Raw genomic sequence first — 10,722 nt, forward strand, 5'->3', positions numbered from 1 at the left:
CGAATCAATGCATGCATGCTTGTCTCTTACTCTGAGTGAAAGAAAAGGGATGATGGTTTTCTCGAGTCTAGTGTATATCCATCCTACTACATATTGTCACCACAATCCAACGATTAATATTGACGATACTTCGGAATGCTAATAAAGCCTCCATTCACAGGTTAAATACATATTTTTGTCCTTATACTTGTATTTTTTTTATTTAAGCACTCAATTTTTTTTGTTATTTCACAAAATAGGCAAAGAAATACAAAAGAAGCAGGGACAATGATAAATGGACAAATGGTGATCGGTGTTGATGTTGATGTCGATGCCATAGACAAGGAAAGAGATGAGACAAATGACGAAAAGGCGGTGGTTGTGCCTATCACTAATGGCAATGTGGCAACAATGGTTCACAGTGGAGAGTTAGTTGTTAATGTTAGAAACAACGGATTGGACAACTCGAAGTTGTCAAAAATGATCTTCATTCTTCCACAAAAAGTTGTCGTTATCGTTAGTGGGGGAGAGAGGGTTCCAACATAATAGGTGGGAAAGAGAGAGAGAGAATTTCGCGTGGTGATTTCTTATTGGTCTGGTAGAGTTGTTGTAAAATTTTTGGTATTGTAAAAATTAATCTAATTTTGTGTTTGATCAAATTATTTAAAAATATTTTTAATGTTGTTATATGTGTGTCAAAATATTTTAATAATCAAATTATCAAAAAGAATATTAACAAAAACACTTTTATCCTTAATACTGTTTGTATATTAAAATACTTTCAATTTTTAAAATTTTATGATTAAATATTATTTTAAATGATAAAAAATTTATTATATTTTTTTTACATTAAAATACATTATATATACACATATATTAAGTAAAAGTAAAGCAGCGGCGACAACAAATGCCGCGGCGGCCGCGGACCCCATGGTTGGGGTTTTTGCTCCTGTGGTATTTTAGATATGTATCTTTATATATATATATATATATATATTCAATATGAAGGACAATAGTTATAAGTTTATATGTTTATTAAGGTTAATTTTGTTTATTAATAAATTTTTGTTTTTGTTAACAATAAAAAATTATATGCCTAAATACAATAATATAATTTGTGTTAAGAAATTATTTTCAATCTAGTAAATTCCTTTAAAAGAAAACAATATTAAGGGGTGTAGGGCAATTCCTAAGTGACCACTTCAATGTTTATGTCAAATTATGTTTATGTCAAATTATTGAGAATGCTTAAAGAAGTTATAGAATTGTTGAATCAGTATTAGTGATGTTTTTTTTTTTTTAACAAGAACTCTTTATTTATAAAGGAATTTGGAGTTTGAGAATAAATATCCATGGTATTTCAAAATCAATTAGGATTTGGATTTTTTTTATAAATAAGGCTTATCCGTTATGTGTTTTTTTTATGAACTTTTTACTTTATATTTGCACATTAGTTGGGACTTTTCCTGCAAGATAGAGAGGTTTCAAAGAGGCTTTCTAGTCTTCTACAGCCTTGCTTGTTAGTCTTTTTATTAAGACTGTCATAAATCTTTTAGGAGAATCTAATCCGACGAAACTGTTGACAGTCTCAGAAGACTATCAACAATTTCTAAGACATTTTTTTTGAAATCTTTATGAACTGTCGACAGTCTCCAAATAGTCTCCTGGAAATCTTCAAAACTGTCGACAAGATTTAGGAGATTGTTGATAGTTTGAGCAGTTTCCTGAGTTTTGTGGTGTTTTCATCTTCATAGGCTTGATGCTTTGTCGTTTTGGGATCTTTACTCTTATGAGACTTGACTTATGGCATATCAAAATATTTTTAAATTTTGGCCAAATAATATAAAAAATAGGTAAAAATATTTTTAGTATTTAAAAATCACTTTTTTCCCATGGCAATATGTCCAAATAGGCTATTAGGGATAAATGTGTCCCTACAAAAGACCCTTTGACAATGCTTGCTATGACAATGGCTCTCTAGCTATAAAAAGGCAAGTGTTCCATGGCTATGGGTCATCTTTTTGTACCCTTATTCCACTTTAATTTTCATTATTCCCTCGTACTAACTCTCTAATACATAGTATATTGTTGACATATTAATATTATATTGGGTCAATTTTCTATTGTAGTTGCAAGTTTTAAGGAGGTGTTAGCAACTCCACCGCTAATCCTCGTTGATCTATGTATTTATTATTAATAATTTATTACATCACCAATTAATGATACCGAGCTACCAATCAAGTCAGCATGTTGTTGCTTAGTGATGAGGGTTTGGGATTCATTACCACCTAATTTATGATACAGTCATGTTCTTTTTGGGTTCTTTTTAGTTCCAAGGTAGTCCTAGTAATCCTCTAACTCGAGTTTGTTTAAATTGGCTTTTCTTGCAAAAAATGAGAGTAGGGTTTGGTCTCTTAGTGGATCCCACGATACTCAAATCAATCACTATACTCAAGAATGATGTAGTAGTGATGTAATAAATACGTAATAAATCGTATCTAGACCCTAGGATACCACGCCTCTATATAGGTAGATTGAAAAGTTAGTATGAGCCATGATGAAGTTATGTGCATAGTCAAATTTGATCCTCTAGATGGATTGGGTGAGCTAGCTATAGACATTGTGTATGGGCTTGGACCTTTAGTACTTGTTTGAATAGCCTTGAGTTAGGTTTTCACGAAGCCTAGCTCTTTAGGCCTTACCTAACTTGGTCCTTAAAATAAATATGGGTTGCTATGGGCTTTTTCAAAGGAAGTAGAGAGTCCATCATCACTTGCCCCTTATTCACTGACCTAAGTTAAATGTTAGGCTTGAAAGTAATGTAAGAGGTTTGTTCAGCTTCTAACTGCCACACCCTTTTGCAATTGATGTGGAGATTAAAGTGTGTTAAGCTTTTAATTCACACCTCCTTAGCAATTAATGCTAAGGACAAGGCCTTTTTAGCTTTAGTCTGGCACATAATGCTTTACTCGTGTAATGATCTATTAGTGGGTCTAAGAGTTTATTAATATTTTATTTGTGAAAATTGAAAATTTTTGCCCTATTAAATTAAATGTTAAGAAATATTTTTATGTGGCAAAATTTATGTAAGTAAATCATGTGTTTAATTTAATGGATTGGGTTATCCACTTGGGCCTAAGTCCATGTATTAATGAGTAATGAAATAAACGGGAATGATATGGATTGGGCTTTGAAAATTGGTTAGGTCCATGTAAAATTTTATTGTATTAAATGAAGTTATAAAGTTGGCTCATTGGGCCAAGTATGTGTTGAATTATTGATTTGGGCTTGAGCCCAATTACAAATTGTGTTTTAAATTAAATGAAAATGAGAATTGTGTCAATTGTAAAAAATGAGCTTGCTTTTTGAATAAAGGTGAGGGTAAAAAGGGGATTGCATAATTGGTTTGATAAGAAAAATAAAAAAGAAATAAGAAAAATGCAAAATGTCCAAAGTGGGTTTATATATTGATGTTGTGTAAGAAAAAGAAGAAGGTAAAATGGTAATTGGCATAATGGATTGAATAAAGAAAGGAGAAAAGAAATGAAAAAAATGAAGCAAAATGACAAAATTGGGCATGAGATATTTTGTGTTGTGTGTGTGTATATGAGGACATTTTGGTAATTTTCGAGGGGAGAGTGGTTGGCAGCCCACTTCTCCCCATCTTTCTCTCCATGCCTTAATGCTTCTTCTTCATTCTTGTCCTTCTCCTGGCGGAAGCTTCTCCTTCTTCTTCTATTCTCCTTTTTCTCCTTCCATTTATCTCATTGTTTGGAGTTTCAAGAAGTGGGGATGTTGACTTCTTTGGAAGGCTTCAACGAGGCAAGTTCTTCTTACATCATTTTATTGAGTTCTGCAAGTTTTCTATTGTTCCTTTCCTTTCATGCAACTCTTCATTTTCACCGATTTTAATATATAAGAATACGACCTTGTGTGACTTATTTTCTTGCTAAAAATAATTTTTGAAGAAGTTTGAAATTTTTTCTATTTTTCTCAAAAAACTGGTGGGTTTTCCATTTGAGATGGTTTTGGGGTCCCTTTGGAAGTCTCCATGGGGTATATTTCATCCTATTTTATTTCATGAAATGACATTGTGGGTTAGAAAGTTAGAATGAGAGTTTTTGGGTGATTAGTGTCTATTTTGTGTATTTTTGGTGAGTTTCTGGTGAGTTTTCTTCATTCTTGGCCAAGTCAACTAGTTCAGGAGGTCAAGTCGATTCGATTTCAGGCAAGTCGACTCGGGCCAAGTCCACTTGGATTTGCCCTCAAGTCGACTCGATCGCGATTTAACTACACTGCGCATGCTTTCCTATTTTGGTCATAACTATTGATGTAGAAGTCAGAATTATGATTCGTTTGAAGTGTCATAAACTAGACTTCAAGGGATTCGATTTGATATGTAATATCATATATTTTGTTTATGATTTGAGTTGGTTAAGGCTTTTCTTAATCCAAATCAAGTAAAATTATTAAAGTAAATTGTTTTAAATGCTTCCTTTGATATCCCTCAATCCTCTAAAATGATAGGATGTGGTTGAAGACACCTATATGTATATACATGGGATTCATGTGATAATAGCGTAAATGGGTTGCATTCATTGGGGGGGTCATACTTTGTATATGATGGGAGCGTGAGCATTGGCATGACACGGTTGGCCTGTGAGTGCTAACTTGTGCATGTTAGGCAAGCATATGCATTAGAGCATTCGTGCGTGTGGAATCTTATGTGGGCGTAGCATGGCCTGATGTTTGGCTTATGGGAGTCTGGTCATCACGTTAATGCTGCAAGAGCCACTACATTATTTATATGCTGCATTGCATAGTTCTTTTGCGCGTGGTGGTGGAAATTGGCTTATGCTTATGATGCGTAAGATTGTGGGTGGAGGCCCACAACAGCTGAATCTTGTGATGTGTAAGACTGTGGGTGGAGGCCCTAAGCAGCTTGTGACGTTGATGAGATTGTGAGTGATGTGACACATGATAACAATGACGATGGATGTGAGATGAAAGTCTTGAGCTCATGTTCTTGTTTTGGTAGCCTGCCCTTCGCTGTTGCAGGTTTGTATATAGGATCTTGGGCGCCATTGAGTGCATTTTCTTATGTGGGCCCCAATGATCATATGTGTGCATCCATGCATTGATGTTCTGGCTGGGTAGCGTGTGATATAACTACATGACATGGATTGTGTGTCATCTATGCTTTTGGGATTGGTGTGTGTCCATATGTGGCATGATATGAATGATGTTCAAGGAAGTTTAGTCATATATAGTTTTTGTTGTTTTTGATACATTTGCCGAACCTTATGGCTCACATTGGAAAATATGTTTTGATAAAAAAAAAAAAAAAAGAAGAAGAAATAGTGTTTCAGTGAGGTTATGGTTGTCAAGTGTAGAAGGCATGAACCCAATCAATGTTATATGTCGGGTAATGATTTTCATTTGGCTCCAAATTGTTCATGCCTTCATATATGAACCTATTGATGCTTCCCTTTTGTTATATGTTTGTTAAGCCTTATGGCTCACCCTTACTTCTTTTGTCATTCTAGGGAAAATGAAAATAATTATTGGAGTGAGTTTTGGATAGATGTATACAGAGATATCCTGGCCTCAAAGATCCATGGGTGTAGTTTGAGGGCATGATTAGAAGGTTTCATCTTGTATTTAAAGCCTTGATGCCTTTTTATTTTTAAAATGTATGGGTTGTAAACCCGAGCTTATGATGTAAAGAATGATGTATAATATTTATTTTGGCTCCTATTGATAGTGAGCAAATATGGGAATGAAAATAATTTTTGGCAAATTTTGAGTGATATTTGTATCTATATCCATTTTGAATGGACCTTCTTTTGGATTTCCTATACTAATGGGTAATCCGAGAGCAGGCCCTGACAACTTGACTATTAGCTGGAATCCTCCAACTTGAGAAGATGGGCTTATTCCCACCATTTTACTCCAAAGAAGGGACAAATGAGGAGTTGCTACATCATCAAGGCTAAAGAAAGAACGTCAATTGATCTTTCCTTGAGAGCTATATATAGGGGGGTAATCTAGGGTTTCCCCACATTTCATTCTTTGAGCTTTTTTTTTTTTTTTTTTAAGAATCAAACTCCTTATTCTTTGTTTCTCAACTTATTTCTCTTCCAACCAACTAGGTGTGTCTTCTCTCTTAGAGCATATAGATATAGAAACAATGAACTCAAGTAGTAAAGCAAGTTCGAGCTCCAACTTAAGCTCCTCTTCAGGCTTAAGGTCCTCAAGTTCAAGGGATTGGTTTAATGTTATCGTCCAAGGAGGGGTGGAGTAGTGTTGTCTAAGGTAGAGAATAAGGGTTCTGAGAGCTCTTCTTGATTCTGAGGTAGTTCTATTAATTCTCAAGGCCAAGCTTGTTTGAATTGGCTTTTGTGAAAAAGGAGAGCAAGGTTTGGTTTTTTGATGGATCGTCTAACGTTCAAGTCAAATCATAATGCTTGAAAATGATATAATAGTTATGTAATAAATGCATAATAAATATCATATCTAGATCTTAAGATACCATGCCTTTATATAAATAGATTAAATGTTAGAATGGGTTAAGATGAGATAACGTGGATGGTCGAATTTGATTCTCTGGATAGACTGAAAGAGCCATTTATGGGCATGGGCTTGGACCATTCTTAGTACTTGTTTGAGTAGGCTTGGGCCAACTTTTCAAATAGATCCAACTTTTCATTCACCTTGGAGCCTCAAATTAAATCTAGACTGCTATGGGCTTTTTCCTTGTACCTAGAAAGTCCATCATCTTTGGTAACTTCTTTTGTTTTACATATATTACAATTTAAAGTATAATTTCAAAAGTTTATAATGTTGAAAAATATCTCAAATTTATAACCACAATGTCAAGCTACAAGGATGAAGATGTGAATGTACAAAATTTTGAAATAATACAATATTTAGACATAATTGCTATCCATAATTTATTGTGTTTATGGAATTGTGCCAAATGTTTCACTGAAAACTAATTACAATAATACACAATTTATAACAATGAATAGTACATGAATAATAAATTATTTAAATTACAAAAAGATAGTTGTCGTTAAAGTATGAAATTTATAATTGTAGAACGTAAAGTCTTTTACTTATCATGTGTGACCTAGTTATTATTATTATCATTACTATTTTTTTCGATGGATCCATGTATCTAGTGACTGTGGATCTCATGCTTTTAATTTGTGATGCTCGTGATTTTTTATTCCTTTAAGTAATGTTTGTTAACCAGGATATGAGATAGAAAAAATTATATATGAAAAGTTTTCTAAATGTTTGTCCTTTCTAACATGTTTGTTAAATTTATTTAACTTTCTTCGAAAAAATCCTCACGTGACTTTTTATCTGATTTTTTAAAAATAAATTTATCTGATCTCCCTCTAAATAAATTTGTCTAATATTTTACAAATAAATCTAAATTACCCATATATCTCTTCTATGATAATTAATGTCATTTAATATATTTTTAAAATTTAAATTTATCAAGTCTTATTTTTATAATAAGATTGATTTTAAAATAACTTATTTATTTAAGTCTTATAATTAATGTCATTTAATATATTTTTAAATTATCATATATTTTGGCAATTTTTAAAATTTAAATTTCTTTCTCTCTCTATATATATATATATTTTATTATCCAATACAAATTCCTTTCACCGATTTTATAAATTATTTTATTTTATTTAATTTTATATTTTATTATCTATTATGAAAGTATGTTTTGACAATTTTTAATTATCTACGTGGAATTATTGTAATTCCACCAATAATTATTTCTATTTTCTAACTCTTTTTAGAATCTTTTTTTGAACGGATTTAGAAAATAAAACACTATTTTTAATTTTAATTTTTTTGACAATTCACATTAGTTATAAAATACCATTTTAATCATAAATTTGTTGTTGATGTTAAAATACAACTAGTTCTTGACTCGTGTGATGCACGGGATACAATATCCAACAAAAATATGTATAAAATAATAGTTCAAAATATGAAATGTACATTACAAATTAGTGAAGAAACAACAATTTTATTTCATTGTGATTAAAGTAAATTTTGGAAGATTTCTTTGTATACAATATTTGTGGTCGAAATTGGTTGTTCACCTTTTTTATCACATATTAGCATATTCAACCCAATGCATCTTATGACTCTTGAAATTACAACATACAATTGCCCATTTATTTGCTTGAAGAATTAATGTTTAAACCATCATTAACCATATTTATCCGTTTAATGTGTCTAAGATATATATTTTTATTTTTTTATTCCTAAATATTTATCTATTGTATTCAATAAATTGAATAATTTATTTTCTGATACATTAGAATTGTTGTATTCAATTAATTGAATAATTCATTTTTTAATGCATTGGAATCTGCTGTATTCAATAAATTGAATAAATCATTATTGAATAATTCATTTTTGGTGCATTGAAACTTGTTGTATTCAATAAATTGAATGTAGACACATTAGGTAATATTTATCTGCTTGAAGAATTAACGTCGAAACCATCATTAACCATATTTATCTGTTGTTCAATGTGTCTAAGATATATTTTTTTATTTTTTAATTCTTAAATATTTATCTGTTGTATTCTATAAATTAAATAATTTATTTTTTGATACATTGAAACTATTATATTCAGTAAATTGAATAATTCATTTTTTGATGCATTAGAACATGTTGTATTCAAAAAATTGAATAATTCATTTTTTGGTGCATTAGAACTTACTGTATTCAATAAATTGAATGTAGACACATTCGGTAATATTTATCTACTTGAAGAATTAACGTTTATACCATCATTAACCATATTTATCTGTTGTTTAATGTGTCTAAGATATATATTTTTTATTTTTTAATTCTTAAATATTTATTTGTTGTATTCAATAAATTGACTAATTTATTTTTTATTGCATTGGAACTGTTGTATTCAATAAAATGAATAATTCATTTTTTGATGCATTGGAATCTGTTGTATTTAATAAATTGAATAAATCATTATTGAATAATTCATTTTTTACTGCATTGGAACCTATTATATTCAATAAATTGAATGTTGGCACATTCGATAATATTTATCTACTTGAAGAATTAACATTGAAACCATCATTAACCATATTTATCTCCTGTTTAATGTGTCTAAGATATATATATTTTTTATTTTTTATTTTTTAAATATTTATTCGTTGTATTCAATAAATTGAATAATTTATTTTTTGATGCATTGGAACTGTTGTATGCAATAAATTAAATAATTCATTTTTTGGTGCATTAGAATCTACTGTATTCAATAAATTGAACAAATCATTATTAAATAATTCATTTTTTGGTGTATTGGAATCTTCTGTATTCAATAAATTGAATAAATCATTATTGAATAATTCATTTTTTAGTGCATTAAAACTTGATGTATTGAATAAATTGAATGTAGACATATTCGGTAATATTTATCTGCTTGAAGAATTAACATTTAAACTATCATTAACCATATTTATCTGTTGTTTAATGTATCTAAGATATATTTTTTTATTTTTTAATTCCTAAATATTTGTTTGTTGTATTCAATAAATTGAATAATTTATTTTTTGATGCATTGAAACTATTGTATTTAATAAATTGAATAATTTATTTTCTGATGCATTAGAATTGTTGTATTCAATTAATTGAATAATTCATTTTTGGGTGCATTGAAACTTGTTGTATTCAATAAATTGAATATAGGCACTTTAGGTAATATTTATCTGCTTGAAGAATTAACGTCGAAATCATCATTAACCATATTTATCTGTTGTTCAATGTGTCTAAGATATATTTTTTTATTTTTTAATTCCTAAATATTTATCTGTTGTATTCAATAAATTATATAATTTATTTTTTGATGCATTGAAACTGTTATATTCAATAAATTGAATAATTTATTTTTTGATGCATTGGAATATATTGTATTTAATAAATTGAATAATTCATTTTTTGGTGCATTGGAACTTACTGTATTCAATAAATTGAATGTAAACACATTCGGTAATATTTATTTACTTGAAGAATTAACGTTTATATCATCATTAACCATATTTATCTGTTGTTTAATATATCTAAAATATATATTTTTTATTTTTTAATTCCTAAATATTTATTTGTTGTATTCAATAAATTGACTAATTCATTTTTTATTGCATTGGAACTGTTGTATTCAATAAATTGAATAATTCATTTTTTACTGCATTGGAACCTATTATATTCAATAAATTGAATGTTGGCACATTCGATAATATTTATCTACTTGAAGAATTAACGTTGAAACCATTATTAACCATATTTATCTCCTGTTTAATATGTCTAAGATATATATTTTTTTATTTTTTAATTCCTAAATATTTATTTGTTGTATTCAATAAATTGAATAATTTATTTTTTGATGCATTAGAACTGTTGTATGCAATAAATTCAATAATTTATTTTTTGGTGCATTAGAACCTGCTGTATTCAATAAATTGAACAAATCATTATTGAATAATTCATTTTTTGGTATATTGGAACCTGCTGTATTCAATAAATTGAATAAATCATTATTGAATAATTCATTTTTTAGTGCATTGAAACTTGATGTATTGAATAAATTGAATGTAGACACATTCGGTAATATTTATCTGCTTGAAGAATTAACATTTAAACTATCATTAACCATATTTATCTGTTGTTTAATGTGTC

This window comes from Diospyros lotus, chromosome 8 (genome assembly GCF_014633365.1).
Source record: "Diospyros lotus cultivar Yz01 chromosome 8, ASM1463336v1, whole genome shotgun sequence".
In the NCBI taxonomy this organism is placed as follows: domain Eukaryota; kingdom Viridiplantae; phylum Streptophyta; class Magnoliopsida; order Ericales; family Ebenaceae; genus Diospyros; species Diospyros lotus.